Raw genomic sequence first — 13,033 nt, forward strand, 5'->3', positions numbered from 1 at the left:
TCAAAGAGCTTTTTGAGCCTCAGAATCTCCTGTTTTTGAAAATGTCATTTAAAACCTTTTAATTGGTATCCTAAGTTCAAAGTCTCTTGTGAACAAAGCAAAGAAATTCATACATAAAGCCTCTGTTCTAGGATGGAGGCTCTGCCCCACGTACAGACAAGCTCTAACTGTTTAACTGATGTAGTACAGTTAATAAGACTTGAGTGGTTGATTTCACTTTCTTTTTAAAGGAAGGTTAGGAAAAGCTGTTGTCAATTACGTTAAAAATGACTGAATCTGATCGTAGTTTTCTGTGTAAAGTGAAAGCAGTTATATGTCGAGTAGGAGGCAGTGAAGAAGTTACACGTGTCCTGTTACTCACCCAGCAATTCCACTTTGTTTTTAAACCTAAAGAAACTGTTTACACCTCGGACACGCATGTATGTCCAAGGATGTGTGTACAGGAGTGTTCAAAGCAGTAAAATCTGTAATGGCTGAAGACAACCCACATGTCATTACCAATAAAATGGATTAAAAATTTGCAATTTTACAAGGGAATTCCATACACTGGTAACAATGAAGGAACCACAGTACATGAGGGAAATGAATCTTAGGAATTACGGTGAGCAAAAGAAGCCAAATGTAATCAAATACATAAGACACCAAACACATGAAGCATAAAATGAAACCGCTGATAAATTAGATTTATCAAAATAAAAATCTTCTCTTCAAAAGACACCATTAAAAAATGAAGAGTTTGGCCACAGGCTGGGAGATAATACGTATTTGCAATACATATATCTGACAAAGGACTTGTGCCCAGAATATAGAAAGAACACTCACAATTCAACAGTAAGACAAACAACTCAGCTTTCAAAAAAAAAAAAAAAATAGGCAAGGGATTGACACTTCACCAAAGAAGATACACGAGTGACCAATAGGTACAGGAAAAGATGTTAAACACCATTATCAAGGAAATGTAAGTAAAAACCACATTGAAGCATCGCTTTATGTGACCAGGATGGAAAAGGCTGACCTTGGGACATGTTAATAAAGATGTGAACAGTGAGGACTTTCACGTAGTGCTGGTGGGAATGTGAAATGACACCACCGCTTTGAAAAATTTTGGCAGTTTCTTGCAAAGTTCAACGTACTACATACTTCACTGCAGGTCCACTCCCTGCTATTTACCTAAGAGCAATGGAAGCCTCATACATCTACCCAAAGACTTAGACCCAACACTGGAAAGAACCCAGTGCTCATCAACTGTTGAGTGGATGAACAAATGTGATCTGTCCATACACACAGTGGGACAACATAATCTGCAATAAAGGAAAAATGACGAATATGTGACAACATGGGCGAATCTCAAAAACACTACCCTGAGCAAAAGAAGCCAGCTTCAAAAGTGTACTTTCTGTATCATTTCATGTCCATACAGTTCTAGAAAAGGCAAAACCAATCTATCGTGACAGAAAGCAGATCAGTGATTGCCTAGGGGTGGGGAGAGAGATTGACTTTATGAAAGATACAAAGGACTTCTTGAGGTGATGGAAATTTCTATATCTAGTGAACACTAATCAAACTGCACACCTAAAATGGGTACATTTTGTTTATAAATTATACCTCATTAAATTTGATTTTAAAACAAGAGATAGTTATACACCTATGTTCATAGCTGCATTATTCACAACAGCCCCGAAGTGGAAGCAACCCAAGTGTCCATCGATGGATGAATGGATAAATAAGATGTGGTCTATACACACAGTGGAATATTATGTAGTCTTAAAAATGAAGGCAATTCTAACACATGGTACAATGTGGAGACACTTGAAGACATGCTTAGTGAAATAAACTATAGATACAAAAGGACAAAAACATGATACCACTTAAATGAGGTCCCTGGAGGAGTCCGATTCAGAGAGAGAAGAGAGGATGGGTGGGTACCAGATACTGGGAGGAGGGAGGATGGGGAGTGAGTGTTTGGTGGGTGCAGAGTTTCAGTTTGGGAAGATGAAAAAGTTCTGGAGGTGAGTGGTGGTGGTGGCTTCACAGCAGCATGGCTGTGCTTCCTGCCCCTGTACACTTACAGATGCTCAGATTTATGTTATACATATGTTACAACAATGTTTTAAAGAAGAAGAGGGAAAGACTCAACAGAAGGGGGCTCGGGACCACAATTTTCTTCATAAGTCTTCTGAGAGAGTGTGATTGCAGGTCCGGGGGTGTCTCGAGGGTCCGTGTGCCAGCAGAAGGAGGGGTCTGCCGGCTGGCATGGCTGGATCCAGTGACCGAAGGGAAAGGGCTGGAAAGCTGCTGATGGGGCCCATGTGGAGGGAACACACGGGAGAGAACTAGAACCAGCTTAGCCAGATTTACGCCAGCTCAAACACGAGTCCTTTATTGGAGCCCTGCAAGGAGGCAGCTGAGACTCTCCCAGACAGAGCAACCAAAGAGCAGCTGAAAAATGATGTTTTCAGTAGCAATTAACTAGGAATTCATAGTAAGTAACATATGACATACACACGTTAGGAAATTAAAACCACACAGAAGGGTATGTTTGCAGTGAATGATTAACTAATCTCTTCCTCCTCCTCATCTCCTCCGTTCCCTTCCCCAAGGGCAACCTCGTCAAGGATTTTCCTGTGTCTTCCTGGACACCTGCCTCTGAGCATGTGTGTCGCTTTCCCACGTTCCCTGCACTCAAGTTTCACTCCCCAGATGCAAGCCTGCCATCACCACCACTCTTCCTTTCATGGGTATCACTTGCTCCCTCCTGAGGTTCTCGGTGTACATCACTGCACATGGAGTCGCCTCCTTCTTTTTAAAGGCTGTGTAGTTTTCCGCTGCAGGGAAATGTTTCATTCCAGGCTAACTCAAGCCCCTTTTCACTTTTTCCCAGGGCCTTCACCTTCTGCTGGATCAGAAACAAAGCCAAACCCTCATCCAGAGGTTCCGCGTGCTGGTATCTGTGCACTTCTGTGGAGGTCTACGCTAGAGATATGTTTGGTCTCAGTAAAAGTGACTTTTCACTTGGAGCACTGCACGGGCTGCGGGCACATTCAGGTGGAGGGGCTCTTAAAGAGCCTTTGCAGAGATGAGGGCCCGGGACCCCCGGGCAGAGGCACAGGTGGCCTGGGGTCACACGACTGGCCGGTCATTTTGAGGCTGTGTGTAATTGTGGTTATGGAAATATGTCTTGTTCATTCGCTCAACGAACAGTCACAGCCGGACACTGGACTAGACACTGGACTAGGCTGAGCTGCACCAGTGAAGGGACAGGGACACCAGAGGGGCCACAGCCCCATCTGCTGAGGCTCTGTGAGTCCCCGTTTCAAGCCCCAGGGCAGATCCTGACGGTCACCGCTAAGAAGAGGTCACACAGCCCGGTCCCTCTCGGGACTCTACTCTGGACTCCACTCCGGACAGCCTGGACGTGGCCGCATCATCAGCGCACTCACCATGGCTCCTTCCCTCCCTGCTGCCCTCCCCGCCCAGGACCATCCAAGGCCAGAATTGCCCTCGGGGGCCCTGGGAATGGGAGCTCTTGGCTGATTGGCTCCTTTGGCCTCTCTTGCACACACACTGGTCCATTTGAGGTGGGATGGGGCTGGAAGGCACTTGGCCACGAGCACCTGGTGGGCTAACCCTGCTTACCCGCCCTCGGGCCACACACCCCTGCGACCCCGGAGCTCCACGTCCCCGAGCCCAGGCCCCTGTGCATCTCAGGGAGTCCCGGCCTTCTCTCCTGGCCCCTCCAAGTCACAGCCGGGTACCCACCATCACCACCCCACACCCTGTTCTCACACAAGTTCCTGATTCCAAAACTGGGAGCATCCATTTAGAGATTCTAGGGGGAAAGGTGACAAGGTCAGGAAAAGGCCTTTTACCAAAAATGACTGCCTGGAGAGCCGTACCTAACGTGATGTGGTCCAAGTGCTCCAAACGGCGTTATATGAACGCAAATGTGCAAGTCTATCCACATTTTGAAAGCACAAGAGGAAAACCACTATTAAGGAAATGCATTCTGAATCCTTAAAAAGAAAATAATAATTTTTTTTGAACAAAGCATCTTTTAGTAAAGCAATCACCCTTCCCTTTTGCCCCCTTCCTTTAGTTAATGTTTCTAGCATTTTAAACGTTTTATATATTGAGTCTTCTGCAAGCAAGGCCCACAATCACAGAAAATTCACTGGAAGGAAAAAAAGGCTTGCATGTATGCCTCCCAGGGTGTGTTTTTAAAATACCAAACAGAAGGGCAGGAGGGAAAAAAAAAATTACACGCCTTCTGGTGCCAAAAGGAGATTAAGAAACGAAAAGGCCTTTTGCAGTTGGATTGAGGGGAAGGTACCAGGGAAACAACAGTCCGCTAATAAATAAGCAAAAGCCTGTCATTAATGACGGCAGCCAGTGTTTTAGAGGCTGACTTCTTTTTCAAAGCGCATTAAAAAGTCTTTAATAAAAACAGTCAAAGAAAGAAATTCAAGCAGCAGGATATTCCAGAGGCCTCGCAAAAATCGGTCTTCCTTGAATTGACTAATTAAATATATATGAATTACAGAGGTTAATTACATTATATTTGCATAACACCTGCTACGTCTTCAGCCCTGTTAGAATCATGGGGGTTGGCGAGAGGGTACAGCTCAGTGGTAGAGCGTGTGCTTAGCATGCACAATGTCCAGGGTTCAATCTCCAGTACCGCCATTAAAAATAATAATAATAAAACAAAAAAATAAATGAATAAACCTAGTTACCCACTCCACAAAAAAAGAGAAAAAGAAATTCTTTTAATTAAAAAAAAAAAAAGAATCACAAGGGTTGATGCAGCCAGCACCACAACCCAAAACCTTGCTCTCATGGGGTTTACATTCCAAGGGGGAACTAGATGAGAAATAAAGTACAGAATTAAAACACCTAGTGTGACAGATAGTGATAAGTGCTAAGGATACAGGCAGGAAATAGAGAAATAAACGGTGTGATGTGGAGTGGGTGAAATTTTCGGTAAAGTGGTTAGAGAAGGCTGTTAGGGGTTGAGTTGTGTTCCCCCCAGATTCGTCAGTCCTAACGGCCAGCACCTCAGAATGTGACTGTATTTGGACACAAGGTCTTTAAAGGGGTCATTAAGTTAAAACAAGATTATTAGGATGAGCCTGAATCCAGTATGACGGGTATCCTTACAAGAAGAGAAAATTAGGACATAGACACACACAGAGGGAGGGTCACGCGAGGACGCAGGGAGGCCACCGTCTACAAGCCCGGAAAGGAGGCCTCCAAAGAAACCAGCCCCGCCCACACCTTGATCTCAGACATCTAGCCCCAGATTTGTGAGACAATGCAGCTCTGTTCTTTAAGCCACTCAGTCTGTGGCCCTTTGTTATGGCCGCCCTAACAAACTCATGCAGAGACCTCACCTAGAAGGTAGCTTTTGGGGAGAGAGCAGAAGAATGTGAGGGAACGAGCCAGCAGATGGGTTTGGGGACACTGTCCTCTGCTGGGGCTGGAGTGAGGGGGTGCAGAGAAGACACTGGGAGCCAGGGAGGGGCTGGGCCGTGGGAGCCTCCACAGTCACCCCAAGGGACCCTTTCCTTCACTGGGCAGGTGATAGGAAGGACGCTGCTGAAGGTTCTTAATTACGGAGGGAAGTGAGTGTTATGAGTTGAACTGTGTCCCCTAGAAGATGTTGCAGTCCTAGCCCTCAGCACTTGTGGATGCGACCTTGGGACTGTCACTTAGCTACATGTGTGCTATATGACCATGTTGTTTAGAAAACCGTTCTTTGCTGATGATTGAGTTAAGGTGAGGTCCTTAGGGTGGGTCCTAATCCAGCATGACTGGTGTCCTGATAGGGGAAATCTGGACACGGGGACAGACACGCACAGAGGGAAGGCCATGTGAAGATGCAGGGGGAATGCCACCTCCAAGCCAAGGAATACCAGAGCTACAGGAGCCACAGGAGGCCTGGAACTGTCCTCCCTCAGGGCCACAGAAGGAACCGGCCCAGCCAACGGCTTGACCTCAGACTTCCAGCCGCCAGAACAGCAAGACAGTCAATGTTGACTGTTTGAGCCGCCCCGTCTGCAGCCCCAGGAAGCACCACAGTGAGTGACCATATGTTAGGAGGTTCAGACTGGGTCAGCGTGGAGGCCGGACTGGACAGGAGACTGGCTGCGGGTCACGCTGGGGAAGGATGACCCACTGCTACCTCTGGAGCTCTTGGAAGGGAACCAGAGTGAGACAGGAATGAGGAGGAGTCAGTGGACCTGTGATTAGGAAAATGCTACCAATCCAATTAAATACGAGCAAAAGATCTGAACAGACACTTCAGGCCAGAGAAGCATTAAAAAGGCCAATAAACACATAGATGTGTGCACCCCTTCTCCAGTCATCAGAAAATGCAAATTAAAACCACGGTACTCCACTCACTGGAAAGGGTGAACTCAAAACCAGCGATGATATCAAGTGCTGGCGAGGATGTGGAGCCACTGGAACGCTCTGACGTTGCTGGTGGGCATGCAGATCGGTATAACCACTTTGGGAAAGTGCTTGGCGGTACAACCAAAGCCAAGTGTATGTGTGCCCCACGATCCAGCCATTTCACTCCTGGGTCCACACCCAGCACAAATGCGTGTGTCTGTGCGTCTGTCCACCAAAAGGAATGTACATGAATGGTACGTCCATGGCAGCTTTATTTACAGCAGCCTGGAAGCAGAAACAGCCCATTCATATGTGAGAACCGAACATACTACACAGTGTGGCAAAGAACCAACTGCTGATGTGCAACAACTTGGATACATCTCAGGGATGTGACGTTGGGTGAATGAAGTCCCACACAAGAGTACATATTGTGTGACGCCCCTTATGTGAAGTCTGAACCCAGACAAAGATAACCTAAGGGGGTAGAGGTCAGAAGAGGGGTTAATTTAGGGCTGGGCACTGTTAGGGAGATGCCTAGTCGGCTGCGGTGCTGGAAACGTCCCCTACCTTGATCTGGGTGGTGTTACACAAGGTGGATGCATTCAACTGTTGTGTACAGGGAGGCGCGGAGAATAGGGGCCAGTGTTGCCATCCATCCACACCCGCTGACTCCGGGTCTGCATTTTAGTAAGATCCCTGGGTGGTCTGAAGGCACATTTGAGAACTGATTTTGAAGAAAGGCTCTGGCATCTCATGGGCAGTGGGGCCGGGGGTGGAAAGGAGAGGAAGGGGGAGCTGCATAGGACCCTGGGTTCCAGGCTTGGGTGAAGAGGTGAGTGGTGGTGCCGTTCCTGGGAAACTGAGATGCCAGGAGCAGTGATGGTCAGGGTGACATCTGATGGCGCCATCTAGATGTCTCATCCCAGGAGAGTGATCAAGGCTGGAGTTAGAGACCCAGCATCGTTGGAACGTGGTGCTGGGTGACACCAAGGCTGGGATTGTGATGGGAAGGGCATGAAACTGTACAGGGCTGGGGCAGGAGTTTTATTAATGAGCCCAAAAAAGAGTGTTCAAAGAAACGGGAGAAGAGTGAGGTGAGAGCAGGGTCTCGGGAACAAGGAAAGTTTGCAACTAGCCCAAATCCACCAGGGAATTCCACACAAGACAGAGGTGTAGCTGGAGGGTCTGCGGTGTGGGGACAGAATTCAGGGTGAGGGATGAGGGGTGGGGAGGCACCAGCTGTGCCCTCCGGCATCCTGGCCGCGGTGGGAAGAGAGGCTTGGTCGTTACACGGTGGTGGCTTGTGAGGAGGCACGCAGTGACATCTCCAGAGGGACGGGACAGTCAATGGCCACGTTTTCTGAGGAGGTGACAGGGGATGAGATCCAGAGGGTAAACCAAAGGCAGTGTGTTGACATGGGAGTGGGTGTAGGCACGTGCAAATGCTGAGGGTGAGGATGGAGCTGAGGACGGTCAGCCCAGTAGCCTCCAGTTCTCTGAAGTAGAAGACAGTGGCGTCTGTGCAGAGTGACAGAGGAGGGGAGGCCAGGCTTGCGGTGCAGGAGAGTGGCAGACGGGGTCCCCAGCGGGCTCTGGGGGAACAGTTCAGCTTGAGTACATAAGTGAATTTTATTTCAGCATGTTCTTCTGTATTTTTCAAGTTTGAATGAATTTTATTTATTTATCTTATTTTATTTTTTAAGGATATTATTTTTTTAATTGAAGTATAGTCAGTTACAATGTTGTGTCAATTTCTGGTGCACAGTGTCATGTTTCAGTCATACATATACATGCATATATTCCTTTTCATATTTTTCTTCGTTAATAGTTACTATTCTAGCATTTTCAAAGAACCCAAATGTCAAAAACCTCTTGCTCCTTTTCTGTTTTCTCTGAACACCCTGGCTTTTTGCTCTTTTATCTCTTCAAATTCCACTCTGGGAAAAGTAATGATTAAAATGGTAAGTCGCCTTCCTTGGTAAACCTTGGGCAGGAAAGGAGGACTCCTCAAGGTCAATGTTCACCTTTGCTATGGACTCCTGACATTATTTTGGACAAGGACAGGAGAGATGTGGAAGCTGTCCTCAAATATTTGAAAGGAGATTACCCAGAAGAAGGATTTGAGTAGTCTCTGTGTCTCGCCAAAGGGCAGCGCCGGGGCTGAAGTGCACACACTCGGGGAGACGGTTTGGACTCATGTGGGGCAGAGAGCTGGTCCTCCCGGGCTGGCCATCTGGGGAGCGGTCTGGCCTGGGAACATGTGAGTCAGCAGCGGAATCCAATCCTCAAACTGTTTGGGAAATAGAAAGACAGTTCTTTTGCACCCTGAGATGCTCTGATTTTCCCGTTCCACCCTCAACATCCACGCCTCTTGGATGACCTTCCCAGGCTCAAACATGAATTGCACACCTCCTGCAGGGGGTGGCCCTGGCTGGACGGTTGGGACCCACGGGTGAGTGGGGCAGCCTCTGTTCTCCAAAGCCTCAGGGGCTGCAAGATACTTACTGTTCCCTTCTTTCCTAAGAGGAATTCAGGGCGCAAGGACAGAATAAGAGAGACCTTCAAAACCCAACCTCCATCCGATGTCAGCCCTAGCATCGCAGTAAAAGCACAGACTCTAAAGACTGACTTTGTTCAAACCCTTGGTCCCATGACTTACCAGCCATCCATCTTGAACAGGTTATTCACTCCCCGTGCCTCAGTTTCCTCGCCTGGAAGACGGTGATGGTGGCAATGGTACCTACCTCGTGGAGTTGTTATTAAGGTCATGTATGCTCAGAAGACTGCCTGGCGCGATCAGTGTATTTTAGCTATTTATATTATTTAGTGTAGGAGGCACTTTTATCTTGGGAAGCTTTATTAATTATTAACAACGTTTCTTTTAAGAACACAAATCGGTCTCGTTGCATAAACTCATAATAACAGAATGGGGTTGGGGGAACCGGTTGGAAACCTTAGGGGAGAAAGCACAAAAAAAAAAAAAAAAAAAAAGAAAAAGATCTCCTCCCCTTCACTTAACAGCAAAAATAAAAAGGCTTCACTGGAATAAAGAACTTACTTGAGTGATAATTGTCTCTGAGGAGAAACAGAATGAGGGGCTTCTGGGGACTCTCCCCTACGCTGGGGTTTCGCCGGCTTCCCAAGGCCACTGTCCAGACACCAGAGTGAACGGCCCGTGCTGACTGTGGGTGCACCCGGGACCCTCGGGTGCAAGAAGAAAAGGCAAGGAGACCCCCAGGAGGGATCACGACCCGACACCTCCCCCTGGTCAGGAGATGCGCTAAGATGAGGAGGTGGTCCCTGGAGAGGCTGCACAGAGCTCTGTGGGTTTATTTCCACAGCTTCAGAGGAACAGGTCGGCCCTTTGGTTGCCTGCCTGGGGGGTGTTACTGTGCGTCTAACTCAAGTGATTACTATTATGTCCCCACTGCGGGAGTACCTGCTGAGTCACTGGCCAGACCAGTCACCTGCTGGCTTTCTTTAGGCTGGGCTTGGAGTTAGGCAGCTTGGGTCTGAATTCTGACTCTGCCCATCAGATGGGCGACCTCAGCGAAGCAAGGTAAACACACTCAACCTCAGCTTTCTCGTGCGGGACACAGGGATCACAAGGCTCTAGTTATGAGAAATAAATGTTACATAAATGATTAGCGGTGCCTAGGGCAGAGCAAACGGTGAATAAATGGTGATTATTATTATTATTATGGTTGTCTGTTGACATGGGGAGCGTCTGGAAGAGTTATTTTCTGAACCCCACAGGCGCCCAACGTTGTCCAACCTCTGACCAGGAGGGAGGAAGCCCTTCCAGCGGCCGACATGGCTGATTCCTGATCAGCCTGTTGGAGGAACTGCCTTCAGACAGCGCAATCCTATGTTCTCCTCAGTTTGCAGTCTTCTCAATATATAATAAGATCCAAGGGAACTCCCTTACAAGCGACCCCTGGACATGGACCAGACCTTCACCTTGCCCCCACGGGGTTTTTGGAACTCCAAGGCCAGAGCTGCCATCATTAGTGATGATTTAGGGGAACCAAGGCAGGACCTTGGTACCCACCGCCCACTGTTGATTAATGACAATGTTTCCTCTTTCCAGCTCAGGGATTTTTTTTTTTTAATCTTCAAAAGGCTCCCGTAAGGATTTAGATACATGAGAAGTCTGGGTTCTGGAGCTGCAAGTGCTTTTGGACACCAACTTGCCCAACTGGTTGCCTTAAGAAACAGAAGCTCGGAGCAGCCTTTTCTGTTTCACTGAATCACTTCATAGGCACAGTGTCCCCTGCTCCTCCTGACAATCCTTTATTAAGGGAGGTGTCATCAGTGTCTTTGTTTATAGACAGGCACACTGAGTAATTCAGTGCAGCGTGATGGTTAAGAGTATGCACTCTGGAGCCAGACGTCTAGGGTTCAAGTTCTGTTTCCACTGTTGACTAGCTGCGTGACCTTGAGCGAGTTACTTACCCTCCTTGTGTCCCTTTCCCCCATCTGTGAAATGACAGTAGCCCCTGGTGCACTGGAAGGGCCGAGCAAGTGTCAGCTAGTTTTATGGTGGCAGGCAGATCTCGGAGATTTTGCAAGTTTAATTCCAGACCACTGCAGTAGAGCAGTTATCTCAATAAAGTGAGTCACCTGAATTCGGGGGGTTTCCCGGTGCAAACAAAAGATATGTGTACACTATACTGTATTCTATTAAGGGTGAGATAGCCTTATGTCTTTTGAAATGGACATACCTTAATTAAAAAATACTTTATTGATAAAAAAGGCTAACCATCACCTGACAATGCAGGGTTGTCAGAAACCTTCAATTCGGGAAAAATGTAGAATCTGGGAAGTGCAATCAAGTGGAATGCAATAAAACGAGGTGGCCTGGTTTCCTTGAGTGCACAGTAGCCTTGTTGGTTTCTTCAACACACATTTATGGAGCCCCTACTACGTACCGGGTGCCGTGTATGGTACTGACGATACAGGAGTCAGCAAAACCAGACACTGTTCCTTCCCTCACGGAGCTTCACATCCAGTAGGGAAGACAGATAACCGTCAAAACAGTCAGACTACTGCCCAGCACCTGAGTCATGGCCATGCTCCTTCCTCGCAGGACAAACAGCATGAGCTTCAGAATGCAAGTCCACCTTCTCCAACTACTGGTCCCTGGGCTCCGTGCAGTCGCTGGGCCACCAAATTCGACTGGTCAGCAGTGTGGCCAGTGTCTATGCAGGTGCCGGGGTCTCAGACTCTCTGATCTCTGTGTTTGGCTCCACCAACATCTGGCGTGGCTGGGGGTCTGGGAACATGGGTTCGGGGATGGCCAGGGCTCTGGTGGGAGTAGGGAGCATTCAGGGTGAGAAGGAGACCATGCAAGACCTGAATGACTGCCTGGCCTCCTACCTGGAGATGGGGAGGAGCCTGGAGACCAATAATCAGAAACTGGAGAGCAAAATCCATGAACACCTGGAGAAGAAGGGACCCCAGGTCCGAGACTGGGGGCATTCCTTGAAGACCATCAAGGACCTGTGGGCTCAGATCTTTGCAAATTCTGTGGACAATGCCCGCATTGTTCTGCAGATTGACGCCTGTCTCGCTGCTGCTGGCTTCACAGTCAAGTGTGAGACAGAGCTGGCCACGTGCCAGTCTGTGGAGAGTGACATCCACAGGCCCCACAAGGTCATCGATGACACCAGTGTCACTCACCTGCAGCTGGAGACAGACATGGAGGCTTTCAAAGAGGAGCTGCTCTTCACAAAGAAGAACCCTGAGGAGGAAGTAACGGGGCTACCAAACCAGAGTGCCAACTCTGGCTTGATCGTGGAGTTGGCTGTCCCCAAGTCTCAGGACCTCAGCAAGATCATGGCAGACATTCTGGGTCCAGTATGATGAGATAGCTCAGAAAAACCGAGAGGAGCTGGGCAAGTGCTGGTCCCAGCAGACGGAGGACAGCTCCACAGTGGTCACCTCGAAGACTGCTGACATAGGAGCTTCCCAGATGACCCTCACGGAGCTGAGATGGACCATACCAACCTGGACTCCACGAGAAATCTGAAAGCCAGCTTGGAGAACAGGCTGAGGGAGATGGTGCTCTTTGGGGAGCGGGAGGTCAAAGAAGTTCAGATGTTATTGCAAAAAAAATACTAAAAAGCAAAAAAACCAAAAAACCACACACACAAAACAGTCAGACTAAAGTACAACTGTACTCCAGGGAGTGCTATGAAGGGGGCACAGTGGCGTTCAGATGGGAAGGTAGGGTTGGTCTGGGACTCCAGAAGGAAGTGAAGACCACTTTGCTGTCTGATGAGTGAGTTGGAATTAGCCAGCCTGGGGATGGTGGCAGTGGAGGCAGGGTGGTGGGAACGGGGACAGAGCAGTCTGAGCAGAGGCCAGCAAGGACAAAAGCCCTGTGACGGGACAGCACTGATCCGTTCAAAGGCCACTGAGGCTGGAGCACTGGTACCAGGGCGGACCTTAAGACCAGCGGGTAGGAGGAAGAGCCGGGTCATTCAGGGCCTTGCGGGCCGTATGGAAGGGTCTCAGCTTCATCCTAGGAGCCGGAAAGAAAGATGGTGAGCTGAGAAGAGACAAGAATCAGATCTGTGTTTTGAGAAGAGTGGTGTGACTGCAGGGCGGGGGATGGATTGTAGGAGGCAGGCCGAGG

General features: G+C 48.4%; 1 pseudogene; it reads left to right on the forward strand.

Moving 5' to 3' along the window:
• Positions 1 to 6,428: 6,428 nt before the first annotated feature.
• Positions 6,429 to 12,477, forward strand: LOC105086446 (keratin, type I cytoskeletal 18-like; annotated as a pseudogene).
• The last annotated feature ends 556 nt before the right edge of the window (positions 12,478 to 13,033 follow it).

This window comes from Camelus dromedarius, chromosome 22 (genome assembly GCF_036321535.1).
Source record: "Camelus dromedarius isolate mCamDro1 chromosome 22, mCamDro1.pat, whole genome shotgun sequence".
NCBI classification, from domain to species: domain Eukaryota; kingdom Metazoa; phylum Chordata; class Mammalia; order Artiodactyla; family Camelidae; genus Camelus; species Camelus dromedarius.